The 26,886-nt window shown below is 40.1% G+C and overlaps 1 long non-coding RNA gene across 5 annotated transcripts in view; it reads right to left on the reverse strand.

The window, feature by feature from the left end:
• Positions 1–26,886, reverse strand: part of LOC108962587 (uncharacterized) — a 260,018-nt gene that overhangs the window by 165,946 nt on the left and 67,186 nt on the right. For all 5 annotated transcript variants that reach the window (XR_003945588.2, XR_007776925.1, XR_007776926.1 and 2 more), the window contains exon 3: positions 12,231–12,316. This is a non-coding gene — a long non-coding RNA (uncharacterized LOC108962587). The remainder of the gene's footprint in view (positions 1–12,230; positions 12,317–26,886) is intronic.

Genomic DNA, 26,886 nt, shown 5'->3' on the forward strand with positions numbered 1-26,886 from the left:
ATATAATGGCCAGTTGTGTTTGAAATTCATTCAGATAATCTCCCCAAATCCTTTGGATCTAGATGGTTTGAGCCTGCTAATTTTTTTTATGGCACTCTTAAAATCCTTTCCATGAGCAGCCAGGTTTGCATGCCTGCCAGCCTCTCCCTTTCCGGGATCCTCCACTCTCTCATGAGAAGCATTTTGAACTCACTCTTTACTGGCACATTACACCTACAGCCATTGAAGAGTACAGAATATGTGAACTAACAATTCACACACACACAAGGTCCCTTTCTCATTTGGAACAGGACAACTAGTGAAAAAACTTTGAATATCTCAAGCACGCAACTTTTCTCATTTGTAAGCAAAGAGAAAAGTTTGTAGGCACGTACCACTCTACATGCCTACAGTGTGCACTTTGGAAAAAAAATACCATGGACATGATATCATATTTTGATGTCTGATTTTACCTATCTGCACTATGAACAGCTTATTGTATAATGCAGTTACATTAAAAGCAAAAGAGTGTTGAGTTTTTTGGTTAAATGATCGGCCAGCAGCAGCTGCCCATACACAGAGAACATGTGGTTCTGCACAACAGGCCCCGAGACAGGCTAGCCAAACATCTCAAAAAGGAAGTTTTCAGTTATCACAGTCCAAGTACATCATTTCTACTGGAAGGATATTGCAATCTGCAGATTAACCATGAATTAAATTTATATTAAAAAATAATATCCTGCATTTTACATGCTAAATTAAAACAGATGTAATTCAAGCCTTTGAAAGTAATTTTGGCTGGTGCTTCATTTATATCTACAGACACTTTCTCAGGCATATGTGCCAAATTTGACTAATTTTTTCTGCTCTGTATTTTAATTACTGAGTAAGCTTTTCTGTTGCCCTTAGAAATATCCATTACACACTTGAAGAGCCAACACTGTGAGAAAGCACATGCTTTTTTTTAAGCCTAGTGGTATTTCAAATTGTTATGTGATAATGGCAAGCTCACAGATGCTTCTGCTGCTCACTGCTGCAGCCTGTACACAGACACACCCCAGCATGACCCACAGCTGACCTTGGCTGCAGCAGCTCAGCACACCCAGAGCAACCTTACAGATGTAAGAGCAGCTACCCAGCATCGTGCTCCACCTTAGGCTGAAACACCGCTGCACTTCTCCTGCCATGGCACCTAAGTTAAAGCCAACTTCAACAAACATTTTCTTCTCCAAGCAGACTGATTTGTTTGGAGTTGAGCTTCCTTGCATCCCCATCCCTCCTGTGCAAACACACAAAAGGCATTGCAGCCAAGAACCCAGTTCCTACAGCATAGCCCTGTAGCAGCACCCCCAGGGAATCCCAGCCTCCTAATGTGTGGGTTGCATTTCAGGGCCTTAATAAAAGCTATTCCTTAAGCTCAAGAATATATGTCAGACAACAAGTTTTGGAGATCACCCCTTCCAGTGCAAGTTCAAGGTTTCAGTCCACTTGCAAAGTTAAACAGGAAGAATTTCAAGTGCAAAAGACCCATGAACTGCTGCAACCCATTTCTTGTTTTACTTGGCTTAGCTGCTGAGTTACCTCCCCAGGCAGCCAGCTACAAGCTGTTAGTGGAATTGGAGTTTTAGATAATTTGGTGAGATCTTCCTGCAAAAACAGCGTTGTTCTGCTCCTTGGCTTTGTAGCCCAAACCACATGATGAAGTCACTCCTAAATGTGTGTAGCACATACTATAGGTATGTGTGTACTTACACATTGTCTATGGTTAACACTGACAGATTAGTGAGCAAGTTTCCCCTGAATTAAACCAACAATGTCAACACCAAAAGCTTCGATGAGTCTACACTTCAAGAAAATGGGAACAGCTGCAAGCAGGAGAAGGCAATCACAGCTGTCCTAAAGTGAATTATGTGGAAGGATTTGCAGATTTTTAAAAAATGAAGTGGATTTAGAGTAGCAATTTTTGAAAGTTTGAGATTTTTAAATAAGGGTAAAGTGTATACTTTTTAGAAAGTTATGAGTCAGACTCTCCAGTTCTATAAGCAAAAACCTTAACTCATCACAGAGACATCAACAGAACTGTTTTTTACACCTCTGTGGATTTGAAAAAGTAGAATTTGGCCAATTTCTTTTTTCTAAGAGGAAATTTGCCTTTGCGTGTTGACTGGTAAAAATAAGACAAGCTACAGATGTAAAATGTTCGTGCCCATTCTACCAATATTTACATAATAAATATTCTCTTCATTTCAGTAAAATTCAAAACAAGTATGTAATAATGTAAATTATTTCCTTAATGTGAAAGAATATGCAAAGGACCTAATGCAATCCAGTTTTTGTCCTATGAAAGTGTCCAGATTCAGATTGTATGGGGTTTTCTGCAATCTGTTCCTGTGAAAGATGATGTTGCCCATGGCAGGCAAGCTGGACTAAATGGTATTTTTACATGCTTCTTCTAAAACCAAAGTATTCTGTGATTCCATGACCAAACAGAAGAATGCACTGCTGTTCTCAGAGTGGATGTTTCAGAATTACAGTGCTCCTTATGAACAGTGTCCACTACCAAAAAGACAACATTTTATGCCCTGTTAGGAGGATTTTTCAGTAACAGTGTCTAAACAGGGAAATAAGAGAGTGAACCAAAATACGAAAATGTACTCAAAGCAAGTCTGAAATTATCAGACATTTCCCTAATGGACAAGTCACATGCATGTTTGACCCACACTAAGTTTTACCATGAATATCTCTACCCCTCTGCTGTGGAGATTCAGGCACACCTCGGTCTAGATCCTGGCCTGGAGCACAAAACCAAGGGAGTACCCAGCCCTGTGCCAGAAGACCTGCACTGCAGGAAGGACCCGTGCACCCAAGTCCTGGAACTAGTTTCAGACACAGGACCTGGAGCGTGGCCTTTTTCTTTATGGTGGCAGTGTTTATCTGCTCTGAAACTTGGTGTTTACCATTACAAAGCAGTGGAGCTGGGAAGTGGTCCCCTTTGAACAAGCAACAGCTTGCATGCTACGTTTTGTATACCTTTTCCAAAGCTTCACAAAATTCTAGACTGCCAAGGCATCAAAATCTCATTTTTTGGTTATTTTCAGACTCAAGAAGTACAGCATGTGAATCAAAACCCCTCTGTTTTGCCTGCCATGGGTGGATTTTTAATAGTTCCTAGGGCAGTAAATGCTCAACTTTTCCTTATGATAAAGACTCTGTTTTGAAACATAGAAGGCTCAAACCTGGCAATGCAGTCCCCAAAGAAAATGATGAAAGTTTTAAACTAGTATGCATTTGGAAAGCTCTGAGTAGTCAGCACTTTCCATCTCTGATGCATATTCCTATTTTTATTGTGTTCATTCCATAGAAGAAACACCTACCTGCACCGCATTTCTTTCCCCCAGCTTATCAGTGCACGCCCTTGACCAAAGTACAAAAAAACACCATCTACCAACACTCTGCAGGTGAAAAACTATTCCTCTGTATAAATTATACATCTTGGGAGCTCAACATTTCTTTCATGCTGAAAACCTATTCAAGCCTTCCCACATCTGTGGGCTAAGTGGTTTGCTCTAGCCAGGGGGGCCAACAATTGCTGATATTTCAAGAAACCTAATCTCTTAATGTTTGGGATCAGACGAAGGGTACGGCCATAAAAGAGACAGCTTGAAACAGGCCTAATCTCCAGCATATCTGAACTTACAGATGGCAGAGACTCTGAGCTGCCACCAACATAGATTCCAGTCTGCCTGCCCAAGGGTGGTCTAAGCAGAGCGATTCGATCGCACACGGAATTCTCTCACGCCGGTATTTCTGTCCTGGGCAAGTAAAGAAAGGATTGGTGCCGGCTTGAATCGAGCATGCAGCGCTTCCATCAGACAGCAGCAATGCAAGACTGCCAGCCAGACAATATTTCTGCTCTGACTGTGCCTAAGTTCCTACATCTTCATTTCCAGACTGCCAGTTTCCTTAGGTCTGCCACCTCACTGGTGACTCTGTGCCCGACGATTTCCTGACCGGACAACCCCGTGCTGCCTTTCCCAGTTCACAGTCACAGACACATTGAGACTTTTTACAGAGACACTGAACATTTTCTCAGGCATCACTGATCAGCGCTGGGACAGAGAGCAGAGGCTCAGCTTCCCCATTCAGCCCACTCCATACCATGATGGGTACAAACCCTTGTGTCTCCTCCAGCAGAGCAAAAAGCACCACAATCTTTCATTCTTTGTAAAATACGAGCATTTCCACCTCAGCTTAACTTGTCCCTACTCTGTGCTAATTGTAGACATTCTAAAACAAGTTTAAACTTTGAAGCTGGATTTCCAGTTGACTGCAAACTAAACCTAAGAGTCAGCAGATGCAGCCAAAGACCAAAACCAAGGATATATGATGTGCAACACAGCCCTCCTGAAGTGCTCCCTGAAAAAAGAAAAGAGACTGCCCTGACTGTTTGCAGAGCGGCAGTGTAACCAGAATTAATAAGTTCCAAGAGGGCTGCTCTGAGGAGCTCAGAGCCCAGGAGAGGGCCATCCTCCCTGGAACACAGCACATCTGCAAAGCAGGATGTTTTCCAAGCAAAGAGCTGATGTGTTTTTCTGGTGAGGAAGCAGGAGGCGTAAGGATTACGGTTACTTTTGCAGGCCCTGGGAAGGTGGGGGAGGGAGGTCAGGCACATTGGGCACATTCACACAATTATCCAGGCACAAAAGAAAAAAAAAAAGAAAGAAAGAAAAAGCTATTCTGATCCCTCTTTCAGCAGAGCAGCAGCAGCGCTGAACAAGTCATGAATTTACTGCGTGGGAGTTGTTTCAGCTTTCTCAGGGAGCTTTTTCTGCCTATACTGCATATACTGGGTTATGTGTCTGGTGTGTCTTTCATTAACTTATAGAGCCCAAATTTAAGAGAAGGCTTTTGGGAGCTGGGGAAGTGACAAAGCAAAGCTGATTTCCAGATTGGCATTTCAAGGGTTAAACTGAATTTTTCAAAAGTACTCATCACCATAGACTATTTAATAATAAATTAGCTGAAAGAAACAAAAAAACCTGGGTTAAGGCTATCACTCCCCATTTAACTTGATTTAACAGGTTAAAGGTCAGTTTTTAAATACCCCAAGACAGAAAGACTTTTGTTACTAAAGTTTCAAACACCAGAGCCCATTCTAACTGGCTGAATACTCATACCTATAATTAAAGTGTAGATTACAAGGGGAAAAGCAATACAGAAACCACTGAACAGAAAGTCAACATGATAAAATTAGTTCCATGCTCCTATTAGAAATCCCCTCTAAATATCCCACAGCTGGCTAAGGAACCAGCACCTAGCTGTACACACGAAAAATCCAAGTGCAGTGTTTAGACAAAAAAGGGCCAAAAATATCAAAACAGCAAATTTTTGTATTTGCCAATTACTGAGTTTTCATTTTAATATCTGCAGTAAAATATATGCTTGTTCTCTAAAACTGTGACAATTAAGAAAGTAACTGAAAGTATAAACCCAAAGACAACACAGCAGAGTGTGGGAGTGCACCCTGGGGGGCCAGGCTGGAAACTGGCCACACAGCCACACCACAGACAACCAAGGTTGTGCCTCAAGAAATAAAAAGCCCCAACTGATGACATCCAGGCAGCTTATGGTGAGGAGCCAAGGACTCACCAAGGACTCTGGGACCAACTGGGAGTGGCCACAACATCTGCAGCAGTTCTCACTACCTGCTGCCAATACCAAAGGATGCATTATTCTTCTTCATTATTCTTCCTCATCAAAGCCAGCTTCAAGGACAAGGATGCACTTTAATTGCAGAATCTGAAATTTACTACAGTACCTCTCTCAAGCAATTCCACTTTAATTATTTGCTACGTGTTAGGATACCTGAAAGAATTTAGAATCCAAGGCTGTCATCAAAAGAACAGTAGGCTGGACCAAAAATCTGGTGGCTGATTTAAAGAGAGCAATTCTTCCTGTTCTGAAGACATAAACTAGAGGCACAGAGCAGTTTTCTTTAAAGTTCTGGTTTTGACTCTACTTTTTATGACAGATCAAGTAACTTTAGGACAGTTGTTTCACACTGTGGTGCAGAAGATACAATTTGATCAGTTGTTGAATGTGAAAGTGGTTGTGATAGAATTTTTGTACTTTTTGACCAAACCTTATATTGACACATATAAATCTTAAAAAAACATACAGCACTATTCTCCAGCAAGGACTAAGTATTCTCTGGCAACATGAAAAGTTGAGCTTATGCCACAGGCACCTTACTTTTACCCAGCAGCTTTACACTTTATTTCTACCTTACTTTTACCTAGTGCTGCTGAAGCAGTGGCTGAACAGCATTCCTGAGCTCCTGCTAGGGATGAGTTTGCAGGTGACAGATGTAAGTTTATAATAAGATGTGAACAAGTCTTCTACAAGACCAGGGAGTTGTGATATCACACAGGAGGTTCAGAGTTAGGGAATTCACTTAAAACGTAGGTTAGAGGGCAGGAGAGCACAGGGAACCTCTGCCAGGTCTACTGGCAGCTCAGTTCTTACCCTCTGGCTGCTGCTGCCCTGCAGCTCTTAGAGTGAGGCACTTGTCTGCCTCACTGGTAATACACAACCATTCAGCAACAGAAACAGAGATGATTCATGAATGCACATGAAGTGGTATTTCCCATGGAACACAAAACACCATGAGTAGCCAATTCTAGAAATGAAAAGTTTCTTATATTTCTTTTTTAGACATACTCACAATGATTGTCCTTGGCAAAAACCACAGTCTTTAAGGCAAAGTGAGCCTGTGAACAAGCCAACAGGAAAGCACATGACTTTTTTTTTGAAACACATATTATGAGTCAAGAAGTCAAACCCCATTATTTGCTGTTAAGCAACATCTCCTCCATGACCAGTAGCCTTTACATAGTTAATAAATAGACATGATATTAGCATTAATTTAAAGGAAAACTCTGGACAATTTATTTCCACCATTTCCATCCCAGGTTTAAATTCCATCCCCTAAGACATTTGGGTTCTGATTTTAACTACTACAGCCGACAGCTTGAGTAGAGCTGATCAAAAAGTTTATTTAAGACTTGTGTTAAACAATTTTTTTGCCAGAAGAGTTTCTGAAAACTTGAGCATTTTCAATTTAACTGTGGGATAGGAGGAATGCCCCAAAGGGGTTCCCATTCCCCAGCACTTGCCTGAATTTCCAAAACCCTCTCTTGCCAGGGTCATGGCAAACAGTGACCCTGGCAAGAGAGGGTTTTGGAAATTCAGGGTTTTGATCTGTTCTTTCACCAAGGACTACTTCTTCATTCAGCTGATCAGTGATTATGCAAAAATAAATGCATGTTATAATTGTGACAGAGTGAAATGACTGTGCATGATGGAGAGAAAAGTTCAGGACCTAAAGTTGATATCTAAGTGTCCACTCTCACAGATTCTCATAAGATTCAAAAAGCACTTTTGATGATTTTCACCATTTTTTTCACAGCTGTACTGCCTGAGCTGTTCAGAGTTCTAATGTAATAGCTACAAGGTATTTTGCTGCTACTTTCTTCTCATTACAGAAGAAATGCCCAAGCCATATTCATTCAATACCACAGAGAAAAGAGAAACAAAAAGGAAAAGAGAAGAAAGGTCACTGTCAGGCCGAGATGAAGTCTGGAAAATTTCAGTTTGAGACATAAGCAGTTCAGGAAGTTATAAGCAACTGAAACAATAAAGGAATTATAATTGAAACCCTGCAAGAATTTAACTATAGTTCTTTTCCATGCTAACCAAGTATTATTTAATATATTTTAACAGCATTCAGAACCTCTTCTTGACATGAATGATCTGTGCTCTCAAGATCACTCCCAACCTCCTCAGAAAAGCAGAAAAAAGGGATGGTTGGTATTGGCCACAACTTCAGCTGATGGAGATCAGCACAGATCCCTCACTTTCATTTACATCAGTGAGTCACAGGAAAAGCAACAAGAAGGAAACAACCCAAAACTTGTAACAGCAGATCCAGTTTAATTCTGCATTGCTTCCCCCAGCACAGAAATGGTGCCTCTGCCAGCCTCTCCCCAGAGCAGATAATTGAACTGTGGCCTGCTCTGATGCCTCCTCCAAGGCTCTGTTCCCCCAGCTGAAGAGAGCTGCATGTGCAAATCCCACATTCAGAGGTTTTGTTCCCACCTCCTCTGAGCACATTCCTATCATGTCCTTGCCCTGCTCCTGACTGAAGGGCCATGAATGAAATGAAGCCTAATCAAAATTATCCCTGGCTCTCCAAAACAGATTTATAATTATGTACAGAATAAATGGACCTTTATTTTTCCCTTCACTGTTACAAACATAGAATCTAGAAAGGCATCCTATAATTGATGAATTGCAGTTGAGATAATCCTAGAATTATTATTTTTTCTAACAGTGCTCTGCTAAAAATTTCAGACATCGATGAAACTTCTGCATGCCACCCCAGGCATTTAATTGTCTACACCTACTGCAAAAAAACAAAAAAAAAAAAAAAAAAAAAAAAAAAAAAAAAAAAAAACCAAAAAAAAACCTAAAACAAAAACCCCCACCAAAATAAAAAGGCAAACAATGTTTCAAATTCACTCCACTTGTCTTCAATTAAGAAGTGTTTGCAAAGAGCAATGCCTTGAGTTTCTAGTGCAATGTGCTAGAGGAACTGCCACCAGCATCTTCACTTCTTCCCAAACACTGTGATACTGTGTTTCAGTCAAAAACTAGGTCATAAACTTCTCTATTGGAAAGTGTTTATAGCTGTTTGGACAGGATTATTCTGTTCAAGAGGTTATAATAATAAAGGAAGCTTGCAAGAAGACTTTTTCCAAACTCTTGGTAGGTCAATGCCAGTTTGGGAAATTGGCTCGTTATTTATCCTTGTTTGGCTCCTACAATCTCAATTTCTTGTTTGTTTTGACCTCTTTCTCAACAAATATAAAACTTACTGTTTCATCTAATTAATAGGAGGGAACTATAGAAAAATGTTTCTCATTTATTCTAGTTCCAAAATCAATTTTACAAAAACATTGTCAGAGTTTCAAGAAGCATTCAGATATTAAGAGTCCTGCCAAAGTTTACAATCTAGTTATATCCTGCTACAAAAAAAAAAAAAAAAAAAAAAAAAGGGCAAAAAAACCCCCACAACCTGCTCTGTTTTTACAATTATATACAAATCTCTGGCAAGAAACAATCCACCTCCACAAATTCACATGCATCCAGAGGATCTGTGGATAAGCCTTATTCTCCTTAGTCTAATCAATTGTCCAATTCACTTTCTCCGTTTCCAAAGTCTCTCAACACATTTTTCTCATCCACTCCTCCCTGTTTTCCTGTTGTACAAGAAAACAGAGCAGATTTTCCCTTCTCCCCATCACATCTCCCTTTTGAAGGCTTAAATCAGCAAGCAAACAGTTCACCCACAGTTCTAGTTTTGCAAAGCTTTTTCATGGGAGGTTCCTTCTTTTGGTTCTTCATTAAATACCTGGTCATTTGTACCACAAGCAAGTTCACTGTCCATCAGCCTCACAAAAGGGATTCAGGGGAAATCCTCTGCCCATTTTCTGGGGACTTGAGGTGCTCAACAGTTTCCTCTAGTGAGCAAGCTGGCTTTGTAGTCTTTTACATGTTTTCCATGAGTCATCAGAATGCACTCAGTGGATACATCCTTAAGTGAAATAGCCTTGAATGATATGCTTCATCCAATTTGCCCTGTATCTCACAAGGATTTAGCCCCAAATATGGACTCAGAAGGGAAAATAAGGGCACTTGGGATAGAAAAAAGTGTACAACATTCATCTGGTTCTGTAATCACTTATTAAGTACAAGATCTCCACTGTTTTTAATAAAAACAAAAATCAAGAGCAAAAATAGACCAAACTTCTATCCAGCTGCATAAATTCTGTCTCCCAAATATTCTCTGCCAAGAAGGAGAATCAGAATAATGAAATTATTCTCCTTCAACTGCCTCTAAGATTTTAGCTAAGAGCTGTTTTACTTTCTGCTTGTTTTTACAGAATTTGAAATGCCTTTACATGGAAAAGTGTCGCATTCTGAATTCTGTAGTTAGCACATTCACAGTCTCAAATTTTACATTTTCAGAGAGGCTGACCTCCAGCCTTTCCCAGTTCAGCAATCCTACCAAAATAGTTAACATCATATATATTGCATAGTGTTTTTCTGAGACTCCATCTAAGCAAGTCAGGTAGATTTATGCAATATTCACACTTTCTTCCATAGCCTCAACACATCAGGTGCAACATGAACAGTCAGGTACTCAGGGCAATGATTTTGCTGCAAAGGCAAATCATTTGGCAATTCCTTTTTTTTTTTTCTTTTAGTCCATCCAAAGTTTCTGTGAACCCAAAAGCAATGTTTTAAATGTAGAAAAGAAAAACAGCAAGAAAAAATATAGTTCAGTTCTGATTAATGGTGCTATATTTTAATGTCTTTCTGGGAGGCTCAACCCATTGAGTATGTATCCTCAGGATATTTTAAATTTATGGTGGTTTCTTCCAAACAATTTTGAATCCTGTCAGGAAAAAAAAATGGCAGGATGACTGCTTAACAGATGACATAGCATCTTTTCTCTAGCTTTCTCTAACACTAGGAGGTACAGAACATAAACCTCAAATTCCTATTAAAATCATGGGAAATAAACTAAAAGATGAAAGCAAGACAGGTTCAAGCAGCTGCCTCAAACCTATTCATTAGGAAGGCACTAGCAGTGGGAGGGCCACAGAAAGCCCACAGTTTCATTTCACTTCAAGGAAATTTTAGTCTAGCTGCTTTTTAAACTCCTTAAAGCTTTGCACCCATCATCTTTTCCTACCACCCCACTGGAGCAGAAAAGGCTCAACTCAACTCCTGAGTCTCCTGGCATGTCAACCCAGCCCCCAGGTTAAATGAAATTAGCAAGTGGGAGGTTCTAACTAACTTCAGGGACTGCTTGCTTCCTCCCTCCCAGAATTCAGCTGGGGTATCCAGAACACTACAAAGTGGCAGAGCCTAAAAATCATATCATAACCTCACAAATCCAGAGAAAGCATAGCCAAGACCACCCATCAAAGAAGCCAGCACTGACTCAGGTGTGGAGCATGAGAGGTTGATCTGGGGAGCAATCACATGCTCCACTCCCCTCTCTTGGCATCAGCTGTCAGTCACTCCATGGGACAGGAGGCTGCTTTGCCTTCCCTAAATCTCTATCCCTAACCTGGTCCTTGATCCACAGACACTTACATTTTTATGTGTTTTGTATATTTATGCTTTTGCACCCTGCAAGTTGGAAAGTAAACTCCAGGGTCTTTCCTTTGTATATTTTGTGTCCTTGCCTTGAGACAACTTTTTAACACATCTGATTCCAACCTGAATACGGCGCAGTCTCCACCACATCTGTCTTCAGAATGCTCTCACAAAGGAAGAGGAGACAAGGGCAATTGGAAGGCCACAGATGCCAAACCCCATGTGTGACTCAGAACAGCACTGACACATAAGGCCAAGCCTTTCTCTGTAGCTGAAATGTGCACTCAGCAGTGCCCACCTTCGCTTTGGAGCACTGGCAGCTCCGCCCTGCCAGCACATCGCGGTGATCCTCAGGCACACAGAAAGGTCAATATAGCCCTGGGCATATCAGAGCTGTGCAAAAAAAAAAAAGCACTCTGGACACACTATTTTCTCTACCAGAAATACAAGCATATTGGTACATAGGCACTTAGCTCCCACTGATATGGAAACTAAAGATTTTGTCTATGTTTTCTCACGAAGCTTGTGGCACAGCAAGCATTAAATCAATACCAACTTTTGCTTGCCTTTGTGCAGGCTTTAACAGGCTTGCATTTACTTCCAAGGATATCAAAAACTTGACAACTATATCCTGAACTGGCACAGCCTTAAAGAACAAGTTAAGTTACCCTAACCACACAAGAAATGCTGAAATCATTCTTATGTTCAGACCTACAGTTGTAACCACTAATGTGAAATAAAATTCTTAAGGAAATTTATACAGTAGCAAGGGTAAAGACTGTAACAGCAGCAGCAGCATCTGTTACCAGGGTTACCAAATCTAGAAGGAAAACAAGAAACCTGCTGACACTGATTTACAGAGAGATATATGTAAACATTCATGTAGACAAGAGATTTATATTTTGTATTCAGTGAATTTTAGTGGTGTAACATTAAATACTGCTGCTATTGAAGCTGAACCAAAACAATGTGAGGAAAGTTAATGAACAGCCATACCAAATGGCATATATCTGATTTCTTACCTGAAGCATGTTCTGTTCATCCATCTATCATTACTCCTGTCCCAGGGCAATGCTTCAGCAACCACATAAAAAGATCTGGTAAACTCCTAAGTGTTTAAAAAGAAATAGCATGTTACACAATATAAAAGCCACCAAATCCATTGCAAATAGAAGAATAATATTTCAGAATTCAGTGTGACACTAAATTTGCAAGGACTTTTTTAGTTCCAATGATTTGGAATTTCTCCATGCATTCAAAGTTGTGGTACATTTTGCTGAGGCAGAATCAGAGCCACAAGTAACACAATTACTTACAGGACAAATTATAAATGAAAAAAAATCAACATAACATGTAAAAATAGAAAAATCAAAAGAGAAAACAGTAATCCACAGTTGGTTTGATGATTTGGCACCTATGCTGCATCTACGTATTCACTTGTTGATACAAATTCACAGTAGTTCTAGAGAAGTTTTTCATTTCTCTCAGAAAAAGAAATTATATTTCCAAATTATGGTTGCATTTTGTAGAAAAAATGACCAACTCTAAATGTGAAATGCATCTTTCCTTAATATTTTTTATTATCTTTTCTGTTAGAAAGCTCTGTGTTTAAGTGTCCAGGTAAAAAGAATTCTTTAAAATTCTGGACAAAGCTATGTTTAGTGCTGCATTTTGACTTTAGAGCCACAACATGAGTACATTCAAGAGCTCTGCAACTTACATCATTTAAATGGTGCCTTTGCAAAGCCTTCTTTTAATAAATCAAATACTGAATTGGAAAAAATGTGCACTGCTAGAGTTACATGTGTCTGCTTGATTAACCAAGTAACAATGCAGTTGGGAAATGAACCTTTCAGATTTCCCAGCTGCAGTTAACTCCCATGTCTGCAAGCATAGCACCATAAACTGCAGGACAAAACATGCTTTCCAGGGCACAGGAAAAGTCCTTCTTCATAACAGCACACAGATCTTACAAAGGACAGCACACTTTATTGTGAGCTACCTCTATAACACACATCTCCTCCCTGCTGCACAGGGGATGAAACATTATAAAATGATTCCATCAGATCTAAGGGGCACAATGCAATCTCCACACAGGTCCCACTCAATTTCCAGCAATCTGCAGCACTTGAAAGAACATTCTGATTTCTGCTGCTTCAGTGCAGTTGCTTCTCACGGACAGTCCAGCTGTCTACTCCAGTAAGTCAGGCTTAGCAAAGCATCACTGAGGACAGGGCTACAGCTGTGTTTGTCCGTACTTCATTCAGACAGAGACAAAGCTTAAAAAATCCACAAGCAGAAACCCCTCTCATCATCTACAAAACTTGAAATGCTTTATCTAGTATTAGCTTTTCCATTTTATGTCTTTCCACCCCAATTTTTCATAGCTGCCTAAAAGCCTAGAGAACCTCACCCTGTATTATGCAGCAGAGGCTTCAGGGTATCTCTGTGTTAAGAAATAAAATACAGCAGGATCAGGTAATATTCTTATTTCATTAGTGACTTCTCTGATATTTCTTCTGTTTACAAATTAAATCAATCATTTAAATGTAAGTTAGCCTTATCCAGAATGCATCTCATAAACCTGGTGTACATTCAAGCTATTATGCAGCAGCAGGAAACCCTAAATTACAGTTCCCTATTCACATTTGAATCCCACTGGAGTGGATTCAACAATGAGCCAACCTAACATATACAGAGACACCTGACAGTTGCACCATTACCTGCAGGGGCTTTGACCCATAATTTTGATCTTATAACATTAAGGTCCTGAAAATCTGGCCAAAATGTCAGCCAACTTTTCCCAAATCATGCTGTTAAAACTCGAGTCTCTTCCAACAGAATCTCTGCAATTTCTCTGCAAAGAGACTCAACACCACTGAAAAACATAGGAAAAACAGAAACCTGTCTAAAGCACAAGCTGCCTACCTGAACTTAAGGCATTAAAAAAAAAAAAGATAAAATTAGTTGATAGAAGAGAATACCTAATATATTTAACTGTGATTCCTAACTTTAGAGGATAATTGCTACTTGTGACTAATTAAAGCCACATTAGGTATTGAACCATCATAAACATTCAGCTCAAAGAGTGCTGGAGCAAGGGTATAGTGAAGAACAAAAGTTTATGTGGAATTCTATTCAGGCTGTGGCTCCTAGGCCATCCCTATGGACTGTTGGTAGTCTCTACAGTTTCAGAAGGTGCTCCACAAAATAATCATGAAGAGGGGAAAAAACCAAAACCACATTCCTGAGTATGCAAGCAGCAAAACTGGAGAGAAATAAAATTACTAAGTCACCAGTCAAAGCTGAGTGTGATTCTCATCTGGTCACAAATGAGAAACATTTTTGAAACAAAGCACAATGTTATCCATACTTTTTTTTTTTAAACTGAAAAAAGAAAAAGTACTAGGTTACCTACTGATGAAAGACAGATTGATGTATACTTTTACAATTATATTTCTTTGAAAATATATACTAGGCTCATAAACATGCCTCAAAGGGGCAAAATCTTTGAAGCAAAAATAAGGAACACAAAAGCATATGACAGAACCCAAAATGTTTTCCAGCTCTTGGTGTGAAGTGTAGGCCCAAGCAGAACCTCAGACCATTTTTGGGGAGACCAGCTTTCATGCCTTGGTTTCAGCACCAGGAGCTCCCAGCAGGTAACCCAGATGGGCACTGTGGCATTTTTTTTAGACAGGGGCTCATGATGGTCTCCAACCAGGACTTGTTCATCACCTCCAAAGCTCAAATAAAGCAGAAGACAAAACTAATATCAAGATTTAACCTTTAAATTAGACAGCTTTCATCTGTTTGATTTTTTAAGCCAATCAGGGCAGTCACATTAGTCCAATTACCTGACTTCCTTCCCAAGGAAATGGATACAAGCATTGCTTTGTCTACTCAGAGAATAGTGCTGCCTGAGGCTGGCAGTCCTAAAATGCTGGAGAGAGTCAAGATCACTAGAACCAAAATCCTTCTGCCCTCTCCTTGCATTCCCACCAGAGAGAGGAGAGCCCTGAAGGATCAGACTAATGCCTTGAGCAGTGGTTTGGCCCTCTACAGCACTTGCTTGAGTGGAAAGCAGCTGCACCACAGTCATCAACAGCCAGCTGAGATATTACTGAGCGAGGAAGCCCCTGCCAGCAGCCCCCTGCTCTCCCCCATTCCTGAGCAAAGGTGCTGCTGGGAGATGAGACAATGAGGTCTATATATGCAACTGAAGAGAGTGGCTCACCCCAGAATTCCTCCTTTTCTGCCAGGAACCATTAAAAGCTGTTTGTGGTAGCTGTGGAAATCAGTCATGCTCTTCTGGATGTATCCTGTGGGTATTGCTGGCTGCCAGGCTCAGTTCCAGCATCACTGCCTACATGATGCCCCTTCTTCCTCCACACCAAGAAAAGCTTTGTGGCAGAAGATCATGTGAAATGCACCAGAAAACACTGTTGCTTTCATAAATACTACCAATGCTTCTCATAAGAACTAGACTAGGAATTATTTTACAAGGAAAAGATCATTTGTAGGCCAGGGACAAAAGCACTACCATGAACTAGGTCAATCCCATCATTTGTTACTGTTCAAAAGTACAATAACAGCGGGAAGAGAAGGTCAGGATGGAATAATCATTTGTTAACAATTTTAATAGTAAAGCTTTATTGGTTTTCCCTATGGATTCTCATAGTTATTATAGTGAAATTAAGTGTTTTTCCTCCAAGTGAACTCCTGTTAATCCCTTTTATTTGGGTTCAGAGCTACAGTACATGACCCTGCAAGAGCATTCCTCTACAGTCACAGCTGGAGCTGCAGACTCACTGGCTTGAAGGAATTAATTTCTTTGCAAGGCAGAAGCAACTGAAAAGCCAAAGGCTTATCTACAGGAAAATCTGAATTTCACCAACTCATACAAAGAGCAGGACAAACCAAAAATCTATAATCAGACACCTCATTAAAGAGCAGATGAGAAAAAACTCTGCACATTAGAGGGGTACAGTTTGGGGGGGAGGAATATTCTGATGGTTTGTTATACCGCATAACAATCCTTAGGTTTAAAAAAAAAAAAATCTGAATTTTATAACCAAATTAAATTTTACTCCAATGAACTGCCACCAGGAGGTCATTCAGACCTCACAGTGCTTAACTCCAGCCACTCAGGCTTTCTATTATCTCATACCTTTGACAGTAACTTATTCATTTGCAAGACTTATCTGAAGCCAGTTATAACATTACCAAGTGAAAAGCCTGTTCTTGCTTCACCTTAGTTGTCAACTTCTCCATCCATTTTCTCCCATGTAAGTAAATAACAATTGAGGTGGGAAGAATGCTGGAAAGTCAAGACTGTTTGACTGGGCATAATGGAAAAGACTGTCACCAAAAAAATGCTACAAGGTAGAACCTTAGCAGTCAGGTCACCAGGTGTACATATTGAAACAGGTCATGAGCAGGCAGAACTTAAAAAATGAGTGACAATCTGCACTTGAAATCTAAAATCTGGATTTTCTGCTTTTGATGGTATTCAAGAAAGTACTGGAAAAGCAGTTTTTAATAGTTTGATTTTCTCAATATTTAAAGAAAAAAGGGAAAGAAAATTCGTGAAGCAGCGTTCAGATCAACACTTTTTACAAGAAGCCTTAGATAAGCATTCACCAGAAGCATAACACTCCTGTTTTATACAGAATGCAGTGAGACATTATTAGCTTCATTGTGCATGAGTACAGTCAGCACCTTTCTAATTATATGAAAGTTTGACCCATTAAACTGATCAGGAATATTTGTATATCCACAAGCATTCACAGCAATTTATTTTGAGCATATTGCACTGAAATATTTACTTATGCTTTCTGAAGCTGAGCATCCCTGACACTTTTGAGACCTCAATATCTTGAATTTTTCAAATCATTGCTTTCCTAATCAAGGAATAAAGAGGCATAAAAGCTTCATTTAATGAAAATAATTTAGAAGCAGTTTTTTTTTTGAGGAGAATCTAAGCAAAGAGAGAACCCAGAGTACTTTTAATCCTTGCCCATATTTTAATTTAAGTATTGAACTTGGTTACATTTACAATAGATTTCCAGCACATCTTCTCTGAGAAAATATTAGTCACACTGAAATTCTTAAAAGCCTCTGAAACAGCATGAGCAGGTCTTTACTGGAGTTTTTTAATAAGTAGCAGCTGCCAATTAAAAGGGAAAAAAAAACCAAGTAAATTTTAATTAATTTGATTTAGATATAGGGTTTTTACCAGTATGAAGTGAAAATATATTTAATTAAATCACACCAACAACGGAGCATTCTCATTACACATTTATTTTATCCTACTAGTGCATTTAGCAGAGCTGCTCTCAATAGTGTGCTCTCAAGGAGACACTACTCAGATGATTCAGGTCAGACTTCCCTGATTAAAACGATCACATTGACACAGGGCATCCACTAAGGAATCTACATACAGGAAAGAGCAAGTGCTGTGCAGCCTTTGGAGGTTTCCCTGCTGCTCCCCTCTTGGATGAGGAGGACAAGATTTCAGCAGTAAAGGCCAAAGGGAACACTGAGCCCCTCCACACCAGTGCTGGGGGGTGGGCTGGAGCTGCCAAAGCTCCACAGATCCTTCCTCCCACTATGCAAAGAGGTTCCCTTCTAAGCACTACTTGATAAACATCTTATTCCTTAAGAGATATCTATCAATATAAATTCACATTGCACCAACAGTGCTACGCATGTAGCAATCATCAGCTGACAAAGAATGATGCAGTAATGCTGTTCTGATGGGTTTTTTTTTCCTCTTCTGGTGTTTCTTAATAGCACTGATTCCCCCAGTGGAAGAAAATCCCTGAGCAGGAGCCATTGGGTTACACAGATTAGAGAGGCCTTTGAAGATGAGCTGCGCCAGCAGCCCTCCCAAGTTAATAAGGATGTGAGCAAGGAAACCAGAGCTTGACACAGAAATATTAAGGATCTCCAGCAGTAACCTGGCTGACCTAGTGGCAGCACATTGCCAAACAGTCAGAAAACTCAATCGTCCTTTCTTTCCTAAGTACCAAAATAACAAGCAGCCTTCAAGTTAAAAGCTGACTTAATTCACTTACAAAAGTCATCATGAGCTATAATGGCACCACCTCCCCCTCGTTTTTAATTTTGTTCTTTTCATTATCATTATCCCAGGTGGCTTCCAGGAAGTCCCTTGCAAACCAGTCACTATTATGAAGATGGCCTATTTTAATCACAGTCCCTTGACAAGAACAGCTAATTATCTAACTTTTCTCTCTGAACTACCAGATGGCTTTAGTTCTATACTTAACTTTTAGTTTTCAGTAACTGGTGATACTTGCACATTAGAAAATGTCAGGGATTACACAGAACAGAAATAATACCAGTACCAACACCAGTACCTCAGACACAGGCAGGATAGAAACACATGTATCTCCTGCATCTGCTACTAAAGTGATAAGGTTATTTGAGATGGCCAGCATCTGTCACATTTTCTTTTCTTATGGGACTTCCCAAATGTGTGCCTGTAGGGTTTTTATGCTATTAAATTGTTTGGGTTTTTTTAAACAACATTAGCATCCATTTCAAGAAAAGCAAGGGGGAGCTTCCATGTTGTTCCCACCAACTGCTTTTGTAATTTCCCAGTTTTTCTCCTCCTGAGATCCCACTTTTGGCTGCACCTACTTGCCTGAGAGAGCAGGAAGCGTGCCCACTCTGCATGCCATGCCCAGCACACCTTGGGACTGAGCATCCAGAAGGCATCTGGGCATGGTGTCCCATGGGACTCCACAAACACCCAAGTTTGGGGGGATAGTATTGCAAGACTGTCATCACTGGCAGTGCAATTAGCGAGTGCAGCTTACACGTGCCTGCCAAAATGTGTACCAAAGGAGGCAGATGTCTGCTGATCCCAAAAACTGGAGTTCAGGCAGGGTTTGAGAGCATACCTGTCCATGACATGAAATAGGGAAGGAATCTGGCCTGAGTGCAGTGGGGCAGTATTTACCCCTGGTGTGCAAAAGGAAAATACAGCTGACTCTGACTAAAGACACTGAAGATCAACCAACAGCAAGGTCAAAGATCAGCCAAGTGAAGGAGTTTTGTGCATAGGACACTGTATCACAGGAGGGCAAATCCCACTGGATATTAACCATAGCAAACATATCCCTTATGAGTCATGATCATAAAAATACAAGCAATTTCCTTTTATATTCCTCTCACTATACTTAAAACCCAGAGCTTATTACATGCACCTATTCTGTACTGCCAAAATTGTCTTTCCAAAATTCAGCAGCAACACAAACATTGATTTGTTTTTTTTCCTATTGGTTACAATTTATGTGACTACCTGTAGCCTCTCAGTGAAGTTGCAATATTCACTACAAAACAATTGAAGAACCCAGACTTGAGAAATTTCTGATCACTCTGACAACACAGAGAAGTTTTAACTTATTTTTTAAAAAGAGTAGAAATGGAGTCTATGGTCTGGATACAAAAACAAATGAAAAAGCATTGATAGGTAAGAAGACACCATATTCAAGTCTCTAAAAAGGCACTACAAGAAATAATAAATAAAATTTCAAACAGTATTTTTTATTGTTTTTGTGTCTGTGTATCTTTAGACAGACACTCACTTTTAGCCACCTGCTCTATAAGGCTTAGGATGTATTTCTAGAACAAAAAAAATACCTTCACATTCAGAAAGCAAATTTTTAGTTGTATTTGATCTAAGAACATATATACTTAATTTAATTGTACTGGTAACAAATTCAGAAGGGAGAATCACTGTTTGTTTTTTTTAAAGATAGCAATTGGTTACTTCTGTGAATAACTAGAGACAGCAACACAACCATATTACCACAGTTTAAAATATAGCAAACACAATCAGACAAGTGACCCCTGGGTACCATCACAGCAGCATTAGGATGCCTAAACATAAACAACAATCAGAGTTTTCTCAGGTTTACAGCAGTGGCTCTGAGGCAGGACAGCAGGAAAGAAAGCCTGTCTGAATACCTTCCACACCAGTGACAAAACTGATGTTTGCTGGTGTAATGGTTGTTACAGCTTCTATTTGTAAGTCTGCTCATCTCCAAATTCATCGCGGCAAGGATGCTCATAATATTAATGGAACACTTCTAGACTGATGAACCTGGGACAGTTCTTGGATTTGGGTCTGGATTTCCAAACTTGTTTGACCTTCTCAACCTTAGGTGGAAATTATGTCAGGTTTCATTTTCTGGCACTAGAGTCGAGCTGAAGTGAGTTCTTGGAACAAGTGCTCCAATAGAAACCTAAAACAGAACATCCTCGGCCCCTTTAATATTTGCTTGAAGGTATTTGTGAGAGATTTATACATGCAAACCTTCTCAAACTGAATAATAATTTACATCTGTGGAATCCATAACATTAATCTTGCAACAATCACACTGTAATGTCTATTTTTAGAGTTTTGGAGCTAATTTAAGAGTCAGGGTTGAGCATAAGAGGTCTTGGGAAACTGACTTGTAACGACAATCTCTAGTTAAATTCCACAGAGCCCTAGATCCTCCTGAAATGGAAAACAAGGGTAACTATTGCCAAGAAAATTAAGTTTCCTTGATGTTTCCCATGTAGTGCTGTTGAAGGCTCAGTTAACCACAGAATCACAGAATCAGTGGTTCTGTGGTTAAGAATCACATCCAGTCTTAAACACCTTCAGGGTGCTCTGCCACCTTCCTGGGCAGCCCATTCCAATGCCCCACCATTCTTTCTGTGAAGCAATTCTCCCTTTTGCTTTATGTCCAGCTTGAACCTTCCCTGGCACAGCTTTACACTGTGCCCTCTTGTCCTGCCCCTTCTTACTTGGGAGAAGCGACCGACCCCACCTGGCTACAGCCTCCTTTCAGGTTGTTGCAGAGAGTGATAAGGTTCCCCCTGAGCCTCCTTTTCTCCAGGCTAAACACCCCCAGCTCCCTCAGCTGTTCCTCATCACACTTGTGCTCCAGACCTTTTACCAGCCTTATTCTGATAAAGTTCTGTCCTCTTGCCTGGACACACTCCAGTGTCTCAATGTCCTTCCTAAATTGGGGGGCCAGAACTGGACACAGCACCCAAGGTGTGGCCTCGCCAGTGCCAAGTACAGGGGAAGAATGATCTCCCTGCTCCTGCTGGCCACATTATTGCTGATACAAGCCAGGATGCCACTGGCCTTCTAGGCCACCTGGGCACACTGCTGGCTCATGTTCAGCTGCTGTCAATCAGTACCCCAGGTCCCTCTCGGCCTGGCCACTGTCCAGCCACTCTGTCCCCAGCCTGTAGTGCTGCAGGGGGTTGTTGTGGTCTAAGTGCAGGGCCAGCTTGGGTTCTGGGCAGTTTGTAATACTGCAGTGTCTGCGGCCACTCCTCAGCCTCAGTTTGGTTAAATCAGTGGGGGAGTGACTTCAAGTCATGATTTAAATGAACATGTCCTGCATTGGTTACTTTCTGCCACATAGTAATTTGTCCAAGCAGCAGCAGCATGGGAGAGATCTCATCTGCCTGCCCTGTCCTGGCTGCCCAGGCAGCTTTGGCCAAGCCACTTTTAGGCTGCATCCCATTACTGACCTCAACTACACATCACCTCCCCACCTAGAAGAACTCCTAGCTGGGTCCTGTCCTAGTGTTGGGATAAGCCCTCTCTCTTTCCCCTACATCTTGGTTCACACAGACCCAGAAGGAGCTCAAAAACAGCGGTAACATCTCTGCAGCACTCCCCCAATGACAAACTGAAACACTGCTTGGGTGCTCTGTAACTTCAGTGCCCCACTAAAACAAGGAGCTACCTCACCACAAAAGTGATACAAAGTTTAACCTATTAATGAACTGAATAACCCAATCAATAATACCAACATAGGTAAATATTGACAAAGGACAACAATTTCAAAGAAGCAACTCAAGTACATGGAGTCATTCCTCTGTGGGATTCCTGCTCCATGGTGACTTTATTTCAAAGCCCTGGCTATCTCACAGCATCTTCTCATGCATATGCATGCTGCCAGTGTCCATTCTGCTATCTGAATCCCTTCCTGACTGCAGCTTCATTAAGTGGAAGCCTCCTAAAAGGAAACTAAGGGGGTAAAAGGGTGGGAACCTCAGGAGAAAAAATATTTACAGCTAGAAAATACAAGGACAAAACTTTTTTTCTTGACCAAGAGTACTAGATATTTAAAAACACAGCAGATAACCTCTGAGAGCACATATAGGCAACTGCATGCTAATAATGTTAAGAATTTTCTTCCTCTCTTTATGAGAGTAGTCAATTGAATAGGGCAAGAAATAACTTTTATTTTCATCCATCCTTGCTACATATCTGTGCACCATCATTTCATCGTTAAGAGTCTTACATGGTATATAAAGACCTGTGTTCCTGCAGACATTCATAATATCATGTTAGAACTCTGATTAACAGCCATATCTTAACATCACCTAATAAAATTAATAACATGAGTGATATACAGCAATATCAGAAGGCCTCCAGATACAGACCAGCTTGGACAAGCCACATGAGTGAGTTATCTTTAGTTCTGCAAGGAACTGATGAGGTAATTCCTTCAGTAACTTATCAAAGAAAAAAAGAAAAGCATACAGCTTTAAATCCTAACTCACACTTTATCCCACATAGCAGCAGGAGGGTTTTACTAATTGCAATCTGCAGAACATATGGACTGGAATACATCCCATCATCCGGCACCTCAAAACTATAGGCATTAAGTCGCTAAGCTTTAGCACACTGTTTACAATTTGCCTTATGAATATGTCACTGCATTTTACATTACCAAGGAATACATGTAAAGAAAAGAATGAAGCTTTATTGGCTGCAACTAACACAAACATCAAAGAAACCCATCACTACACTGCCTTTCCATTGAGGCTAAGCAAGGACAGCGGCTTTACGACCCCCTTTTTACACAAAACAGATTCAGAATCTTTTTTTCCCCCTGCCTTCACATTTCCTGACTGCATCGTTGTGTAAGGAAGCCTGTGAGCCTTTGAAGCCTCCACCCAAAACAAACATGAATCTTTATAACTTTTGTAATCTGCCTTTTGGCCACCCAGTGAGAATCTAACAGGATCCCTTGTTTGAAGGCCACCACAGAATAATACTAGCAGGGGAAAAGAAAAAGATGATGAGATCCAAATATAATCATTACACAATATTTTCCTAATGAAATATAAAGCTGCTTTAATCTAAACAGTATGTTAAGATCTTTATTAATCAACTTCAAATCAGGGACTAGAGTCATCAATTTAGCAGAGTGATACCAAAACAAGCAGAAAATAATTTTAATGTTTAGACAGGAATTGTAAAAATGACACATCTCTCAGATAAATAGGCAGATTAATCCTAAATTTTGAAACCTCTCCTAAACAGGCATTCCCTGGAGACATATGAACTTGTGACTGACAGGGGTCCTTCTAGGAATAATCAAGCTGTGTTTCCAAGAGCACGTGCTACACAGGACTAGGGTGTTGAAATCCCAGACCAAGCTGGAGGAGAAGCTGCCTCAAGTTTCTGGAATCCAAGAAACAAGTTTTGGGAAGTCTCTCCCACCCCAACCACCATCCCCAGTGCAAATGGAACAGAATAGCAAGTGCTGCTCACAGGTGAGAATTCAGGGCCAGAGGGATGCTTCCTTCCATCCTGAAACAGGTTATGCCTCCCCACAACTTTGAACATCTTCCCTCTAAAAAAGGTATAGATTGAGCAGTACAACTAAAAAGGTATTAGCTGTCCCATTATCATGATCCAGCACTGTATTTAGCTCCTATTTATTGCACACTGTCATGATTTACAACTTCACAGTCCCTTTCTATCTCCCCTCCATTCACATTTCTGAGAGCATTTTAATTTCCAGTTTGCAAAAGAAAACCCAGATGTAATTCCAGTTTAATGTCTTTGTACTACTAACTTTGGCGACCCTAGGAAATCCTTTAAACACAAAATTCATACTCTCAGGATTTTTCTTATCAAAAACAGTCTGTAACTTTTAGATATTTCAAACTCTCACATGTAGTCTGCCTTACACTCATTAATTAGCATTATTATTTATCAACCCACAGGTGTATTAAAAAAAAAAAAACTTAAAAAACCACTCAGAAGTGCACTGCTATGACATAATGTAACAGCTAATTATTCATTACAATCATTACCTGCAAAGGCAGAGATATTGGAAGAACCTTTATAGTGAAGCATTCCCAAAAAAGAAACAGGAAGAAGCACTGATCAAGACATGGACACATATCTGTCTTATACTGGCTGCTTTGTTTTTCCTTCTCATTCATATGAAAGTTGCAAAGCACGTTTCTGCCATTACTCTTAAAGAAAAAGGAAAAACGAGCAGAAACAGATCAATATGTGGAAGCTCTGTGGTTCACCTGTAGCACTCCTTCCCAGCTCACAAACTGTCAACAGAACACAGGAAAGATTCAGAAAAAATTACACTGGTAAAGTGCTCTGAAACTTTTCAGAAAATTAAATTATATGCCCTGAGGGGGAAAAAAAACCACCCTAGATTGAGGCCTCTTAAAAACATTCTCCTTTTCCTACACCTTCTGATTTGATAGCATCTCTTCACAAAATGAAACCCTTTGATCTCCAGTTACTTGCTGTGGCACCTGCATCCTAAGGCTGGGTTTTCCTTGTTTGTGGTTTCAGAAAATCATACTCTAGGGACACACAAACAGAGGCGTCCATCAGGTCTCCTGAAGTGCAGAAAACCAAGGAGGACAAATAGGCTGCCAGACACAGCACTTCTGCAGTGAAACAGAGCCATATGCACACACAGTATAGGTCACACCAGAAGTGAGAGAAAGTGGAGATGGGAAACAGCTCTGCAGAAATGAACACCACAGCCAAAGAACACATTCTGCAAATCAGGGCAATGAGTATTCAATCCAACCCCTGTTATTTCTTTAAAGTGCAAGAAATAACTTCATGGTATAGTAAATACATCACAGCTCACATGTTATCTCATGTAAGAAGGTTCTGGGTGTCAAATGAGCCAAAGGTAGGAAATAGCCTAAAGGTGTGTGTACTGCAATGCCCTGACTCAAGCAGCCAACAATGGCAGGGCCCAGACTCCTGGAATCCACTGGCACCAGGCAGGAATGCATCTGCATGGGGCCACTCAAACCTACAAGCTCAAAATACCATCAAGAGGAAGTTTGCTGTGGGGTGCATTTAAGTTTGCAAAAAGGCAAATTGATACCATATTTTATATCTTCAGCTACTTTCATTCAGTGCTACAGATTACCTGACAGGACTCAGTCACATGTTTAGCAATAATATTCAAAGAATTGTTAGAAAAACAAATAAAAGTCTTATCAACATCTTAAGCAAAAACATATCTCAAACTATATTTCCCAATGTTCAGGATTTTTTTTTTTTGACAATGAAATAATTTTTTTAAGTAGGTCATTGTAACATACAGTAATTACCACACTGTGTGAGCAAACACAGTTCTGGGGAAACACTACTGTCACCTTTTTTGCCCTACAATGTCTGTCACTGCCATTCTGGAACCAGGCATTTCTCTCCCTTTAAGACAGTGCTGCTCACAGCTCCCCACTTAGCATATGGAAGGAGAAAAACTTTCCTAAGGGAAGCATCTTGAATACATGTTAGCTGCTGAGAATTCAAGGAACATACACTACAGAATTACCAGTTTTATTAAAACCTGAAAATGCAGGATGTGCACGCAGCAAGAAGAGGATAAACTTGTCGATTTCTCACCATATTTCCATTTTTTCAAAGTCTATACAAAGAATGAGGGATTCAACGTGACCCAGTTTGCTGCTGTCTCATCTTCCCTCCATCACAAGAACAGTTCAAGTGAAAATAATCCCTTCTCACTCAGTACATATTCTCTGTTAAGCAATCCATCAGCTGAGCAACCCCCATCATCCCAATGAAGCTGCTGAGTGGTTACCTTTCAAACTGAATCTTTTTTCTGCTAGACTTATATGGTGCTAGATATCAATTGCATATAAAATTCTAATATATATATATATATGTATACACACACACACACATACTCTCTCCATGAAAAATAAAGGCTGCCTGTGAGATTCTGGCTATGCACAAGCATTCCTTCCCTTGCCAGAATGTAAAACAACTCTCCTTCCCTGAAAACTTCCTTTTATTGGGATATTTGTTTCAAATTCATCTAAAAAAACTAAATCAACTGACAAACCTGAAATAGCTAAACTGCCATTTACAACTGCAATCTGGCTATGGTCAAACATTTGTTATTTTTATTTGCAGAAGATCAAAATTACTTTCAGAGGAAAGCACTTTTTCAAAGGCCCTTGGTGCAAATTCAATTTATGAAAACTCATCACTGACAACATTAATATATTCTTTTCTGTGAGATCCAGTTCTGCATTCCCCACAGAAAGTACATTAACCTCTTAAATAAGCAACCCATATAGGCTTGCTTCCAGCTGCTTGTAAGCAGATGAGACTGAAAATACTTCAGACCTGGAGGCTGGAACCAGCTGCTGTCTTTTAAAGAAGTATTTGTTTCATCCCAACATCCTTGTGGATAAGATAAAGAGAAATATTCTCACAATTCAAAAATTTCTTTTCCTGAGTCACAGAAAAAAAATTAACTCTTTATTTGCAAAAAAAGCACTCTTCAATCTTAAGAGAAATAATAAGAATTAATAAGAAAATCC

The sequence above is a fragment of the Serinus canaria genome, chromosome 2 (genome assembly GCF_022539315.1).
Source record: "Serinus canaria isolate serCan28SL12 chromosome 2, serCan2020, whole genome shotgun sequence".
NCBI lineage: Eukaryota > Metazoa > Chordata > Aves > Passeriformes > Fringillidae > Serinus > Serinus canaria.